The sequence below is a fragment of the Salvelinus sp. IW2-2015 genome, linkage group LG19 (assembly GCF_002910315.2).
Source record: "Salvelinus sp. IW2-2015 linkage group LG19, ASM291031v2, whole genome shotgun sequence".
Classification (NCBI taxonomy): Eukaryota; Metazoa; Chordata; class Actinopteri; order Salmoniformes; family Salmonidae; genus Salvelinus; species Salvelinus sp. IW2-2015.
Window position 1 is genome coordinate 37,209,300 of NC_036859.1, and position 6,336 is coordinate 37,215,635.

The window sequence follows — 6,336 nt, forward strand, 5'->3', positions numbered from 1 at the left end:
ACAACTACCAAGGTTTCCTGGCACTCCTCCGATTCAACTACCAAGTCCCTGGAACTCCTCGATTCAACTTAACAAAGGTCTAGCAACTCTCCGATCTCAGTACCAAAGGCCCTGGCCAACTCCTCCGATTCAACTACCACGGTCCTGGTATCATCCGATTTCAGCGAATCAAGGTCTGGCATCTAATACCGAATTCAGCGAATCAAGTCTGGCAACTCACCCGATTCAAGGGCAACTCATCCGATTCAGCGAATCAAGGTCCTGGCAACTCATCCGATTCAGCGAATCAAGGTCCTGGCAACTCATCCGATTCAGCGAATCAAGGCCCTGGCAACGCATCCGATTCAGCTAACCAAGGGTAGCCCTGTGGGAGGAGAGTTGGGCTGCGCTGCCCACCAGGAGGGTAGCCCTGTGGGAGGAGAGTTGGACACCGCTGCCCACCAGGAGGGTAGCCCTGTGGGAGGAGAGTTGGGCACCGCTGCCCACCAGGGGGGTAGCCCTCTGGGAGGAGAGTTGGGCACCGCTGCCCACCAGGGGGGTAGCCCTCTGGGAGGAGAGTTGGTGGACTTGAAACATCAGAAAAGCATTTACATTTACACATTTGATTAATTTAGCTTAATTAATTTACACGTATCCAGAGTGACTTACAGTTAGTGCATTCTTCTTAAAGGAATACTTTGGGATTTTAGCAATGATGCCATTTATCTACTTCCCCAGAGTCAGATGAACTTGTGGATAAAATGTTTATGTCTCGGTGTCCAGTATGAAGGAAGTTAGAGGTAGTTTTGCGAGCCAATGCTAACTAGCATTAGCACAATGACTAGAAGTGCTAGCAGATGCCCATAGACTTCCATTCATTGCGCTAACGCTAGTTAGCTATTGCGCTAACGCTAGTTAGCAACTTCCTTCAGACGGCACACAGAGATATAAAAATGGTATCCACGAGTTTATCTGACTCTGAGGAAGTAGACAAAATCCCGAAGTATCCCCTTTTAAGATAGCTAGGTGGGACAACCACATATCTCAGTCATAGTGAGGTGGGACAACCACATCTCTCAGTCATAGTGAGGTGAGACAATCACATCTCTCAGTCATAGTGAGGTGAGACAACACATCTCCTCAGTCATAGTGGAGGTGAGCAACCACATCTCTCAGTCATATTGTAAGGTGGGACAACCACATCTCTCAGTCATAGTGAGGTGGGACAACCAACATCTCTCAGTCATAGTGAGTTGAGAACAACCACATCTCTCAGTCATAGTGAAGTGAGACCAACCACAATCTCTCAGTCATAGTGAGGTGGGACAACCACATCTCAGTCATAGTGGGGTGAAGACAATCCACATCTCAGTCATAGTGAGGTGGGACAACCACATATCTCAGTCACAGTGAGGTGGGACAACCACATATCTCAGTCACAGTGAGGTGGGACAACCACATATCTCAGTCACAGTGAGGTGGGACAACCACATATCTCAGTCAATGTGAGGTGGGACAACCACATCTCTCAGTCATAGTGAGGTGGGACAACCACATATCTCAGTCACAGTGAGTAAAATGTTCTTCAATAAAGTTAGCTGTTAGTAGTTTCAAGAGAAATAAAGAAAAAAGGAGTGTGCTCGAGGAGAGGAGAAAGAGAGAGAGGAGAGGAGAGAGAGCGAGAAAGGGAGAGAGAAAGATGAGAAGAGAAAGGGAGAGAGGAGTTGAGAGGGGGGCTTAGAGTGTGAAAAATGGGAGAGAAAATAAGAGCTAAAGACTAGGGTTTATTTTGTTTCTCTCCCACTAATGTGCATAAGGTCGCCGCCTGTCAGACTGCTTAAGGCGCCCCTATACTAGGTTCAGGTTTGATCCTAGCAGAACTCAGCAATTTTTCTGTTTGTCCCCTCTTCAGATGCTTGTAGCAACCACACAGCCAGTATACACTTCCTCAAAAAAGTAATGCCCCCCCCCCCCCCCCCCCCCCCCCCCCCCCCCCAAAAAAAATGTCACATCCACGTCTTTCAGTGCCCGGGGAACAGTGGGTTAACTGCCTTGCTCAGGGGCAGAACGACAGATTTTTTACCTTGTCAGCTCTGGGGATTCAATCCAGCAACCTTTCAGTTACTGACCCAATGCTCTAACCACTAAAACATAACACCTAACCATGTACTAATCTAACAGAAAAAGCAATGTCTCCCCCCTCAAATAATTTTTTGCAATGTGGCCAAGTGCACTCGCGGATGGCCGTTGTGCAATTTCGGGCGTTCCGTATTTCAAAGCCATATCAGATATCTTGAATGTAAAAAACAATGTGCTTTGAGCTCAATAACGATCGTTGAGAAATAAGAGGGGCACAGGAAGGAGAGAGAGCCTCATTACAGCAGCCGGCCCCAGAAAAACAGGCTGACACTTACAACAGGAATCATGAGGATAACGCACTTTACTGTAACAAATTCATGGTTTTATCCGGCCCAAAAAAACAGGAYGTTTTGATTGAGGTGACCAGGTAGAATGTGCAGCTCACCAATGCGACCAATGAAAAATGTAACTCGCACAGCCAAAAGTCAAAACCATCCCCACTATAACAACTCACCGGGCCGCCCCATTCCGATCTTCTCCAGGTCCTCGTTCTTGACGTAGTCGAAGTGGGAGATGAGCGTCACGTTAAGGTCGTCACGGATACGCAAAAGGTACTGCTGCAGCTGCACCTCCATCAGCAGCTCCAGGAGCCATTCTGTGCCCTCCTCAGACTGCATGCTACGGCCCAGCTTCTGAATAACACATAGGAGAAACTGGGTTTAAATAATGACAAGCACACAGCATCTATACAAAACCAAAAAAGCACAACCGCTTCACAGACATAGCAAATTACCACACCCTTTCCTCCCCCGAGAATACACTGGCACTGTCATAAATCAGTAAGTAGACATCAGTAGCCAGACAGACATCCGTAGCCAGACAGACATCAGTAGCCGGACATCCGTAGCCAGACAGACATCTGTAGCCAGCCAGACATCCGTCGGGATATGCGAGAGAAGAACGCTTGACTAGTACTTCGAGTATGAGAGAGAGAGACGAGACTGCTTGACTAGTACCTTCTGATATGAGAGAGGAGACGCTTGACTAGTGACTTCGATATGAGAGAGAGAGCTGACTGTACTTGCATGAGAGACGTAGTACTGTCAGAAGTATGAGGGAGAGAGAGAGCGCTTGAACTAAGTAACTGTTCAGATATGAGAGAGAGGAGACGGCTTGACTAGTACTTCAGATATGAGAGAGAGAGACGCCTTGACTAGTACTTCAGGATATGAGAAGAGAGACGCCTTGACTAGTACTTCACGATATGAGAAGAGAAACGCTTGACACTAGTACTTCAGATATGAGAGATGGAGACGCTCTTGACTAGTAACTTCAGATATGAGAGAGGAGACGCTGACTAGTCTTCAGATATGAGAGAGAGACCTACTAGTACTGTCGAGATATGAGAGCGACACGCTTGACTAGTACTTCGATATGAGAGAGAAGAGACCCGCTGACTAAGTAACTTCAGATATGGAGAGAGACGCTTGACTAGTACTTCAGATATGAGAGGAAGAGACGCTTGACTAGAGTACTTCGAATATGAGATGAGAGACGCTGACTAGTACTTCAGATATGAGAGGAGAACGCTTGATTAGTACTTCAGATATGAGAAGAGGAGAGACGCTTGGACGTACTTCAGATATGGAGAAGAGAAGAGATCGGCTTGACTAGTACTTCGGATATGAGAGAGAGAGAACGCTTGACTAGTACTGTCAGATTGAGAGAGAGACGCTTGACTAGTACTTGGATATGAGAGAGAGAGAACGCTTGACTAGTACTGTCGATATGAGAGAGACACGACTTGACTAGTACTTCAGATGATGAGAGAGAGACGCTTGACTAGTAAGCTTCAGATATGAGAGAGACGAGCGCTTGACTAGTACTTCAGATATGAGAGAAGAGAGACGCTTGACTAGTACTTCAGATATGAGAGAGGACGCTTGACCTAGTACCTTCAGATATGAGAGAGAGAACGCTTGACTAGTACTTCAGATATGAGAGAGAGAGACGCTTGACTAGTACTTCAGATATGAGAGAGACGCTTGACTAGTACTTCAGATATGAGAGAGACGCTTGACTAGTACTTCAGATATGAGAGAGAGACGCTTGACTAGTCTATCAGATATGAAGAGAGAGAGCTTGACTAGTACTTCAGATATGAGAGAGACGCTTGACTTAGTCCTTCAGATATGAGAGAGCAGAGACGCTTGACCTAGTACTTTCAGATATGAGAGAGAGACGCTTGACTAAGTACTTTCAGGATATGAGAGAGAGACCGCTTGACTAGTACTTCAGGATATGAGAGAGAGAGGACGCTTGACTAGTAACTTCAGATAGTGAGAAGACGAACGCTTGACTAGTACTGTACAGATATGAGAGAGACGCTTGACTAGTACTTCGATATGAGAGAGAGAGAGACGCTTGACTAGTACTTCAGGATATGAGAGAGAGAGCGCTGTGACTAGTACTTCAGATATGAGAGAGAGAGCGCTTGACTAGTACTCTCAGATATGAGAGAGAGAGAGACGCGTGACTAGTACTTCGATATGAGAGAGAGACGCTTGACTAGTACTTCAGATGATGAGAGAGAGACGCGCTTGAGCTCGTACTTGGATATGAAGAGAGAAGCTCTGACATAGTACTGGGTCGGATAGTGAGAGAGAGGAGAGACGCTTGACTAGTACTTTTTGGATGATGAGAGAGACCGCTTGACTAGTACTTTCGGATATGAGAGAGAGAGACGCTTGACTCTAGTACTTCGGATATGAGAGAGACCGCTTGGATAAGTTACGTATCAGATATGAGAGAGAGCGCTTGAACTGAGTATGATCGGATATGAGAGAGCAGACGCTTGACTAAGGTCGACTAGATTGAGAGCGCTTAGTTACGATCATAGAGAGAGAGAAACACGTTGACTAAACTTCAGATATTGAGAGAAGACGGCCACGTTGACTAGTACTTCAGGATATGAGAAGAGAAGAGAAGGCTTTGACTACTAACTCTCGACATAAGAGCAGAGACGCTTGAGCTTAGTATTCGAGATGAGTATGAGATTGAGACGCCTTTGATAAGTATCTTCGGATATGGAAGAGAGAGACGCTTGACTAGTACTTTCGATGATGCAGATGAGAGAGAGCCGCTTGACTAGTAGCTTCAGGATATGAAGAGAGCGACGCTTGACTAGTACTTCAAGATATTGAGAGAGACGCTTGACTAGTTACTCATCAGTTGGGGAATCTGACTGTATTCGGATGAGAGACGAGACGCTTGAGCTCAGTACTTTCGATATGAGAGAGAGAGTACCGCTTGAGCTAGTACTTCGAGATATGTGAGAGAGAGACGCTTGACTAGATACTTCGGATTATGAGAGAGGAGAACGACTATGACTAGTACTTCGAAGATATTGAAGAGAGAGACACTTTGACTAGTACTCCCGATTATGGAAGAGAGAGAGCGCATTGACTAGTCTTCAGATATGAGAGAGAGGCCGCTTGACTGATGTACTTCGCGATATGAGCAGAGTAGCACGCATTGAGCTAGTACTTCAGATATGAAGAGAGAGACGCGTTGCTAGTACTTCGAGATATCAGAGAGAGAGACGCTTGATAGTCTAGTATCAGTATGAGAGAGAGAGACGCTTAGAACTATGTCACTCCTCATAATGAGACGCTTGATGACCATGATGAGAAGCCGCTTGCACTAAGTACTTCAAGCGAGTTACGCATGGATCAGTGATTTGGAGAGAGAGACGCATTAGCAGCAGTAGAGGGACTGCTACTGATCATCGATATGAGAAGAGCGAGCACGCTTCGACTAGTACTTCAGATATGAGAGCGAGAGACGCTTGACTAGTACTTTCAGATATGATAGAGAGACGCTTGACTCAGTACTTCAGATATGAGAGAAGAGACGCTTGACTATACTCTCGGATATGATGAGAGAGAGCGCTTTGACTAGCTACTTCAGATATGAGAGAGAGAGACGCTTGACTAGTACTTCACGAATGAGAGAGAGAGACGCTTGACTTAGTATTCGAGATATTGAGAGGAGAGAGACGCTTGACTAGTACTTCGGGTATGAGAGGAGACGCCATTGACTAGTAACTTCAGATAATGAAGGAGAGAGTACGCATTGATAGTACTTCAGATATGAGAGAGACGACCTGCATAGTACGTGGATTGAACACGAGAGACGAGAGAGGAGAGGAGACAGGACAGGAAGACGCACTTGACTAGATCTTCGGATGTCTGTGTGTGTAACCTGCACACATGTACA

The 6,336-nt window shown here is 46.1% G+C and overlaps 1 pseudogene; it reads right to left on the reverse strand.

Annotated features, from left to right (window-relative positions):
* LOC111979104 (activated CDC42 kinase 1-like) overlaps positions 1–6,336 on the reverse strand; it is a 44,451-nt pseudogene that overhangs the window by 30,796 nt on the left and 7,319 nt on the right.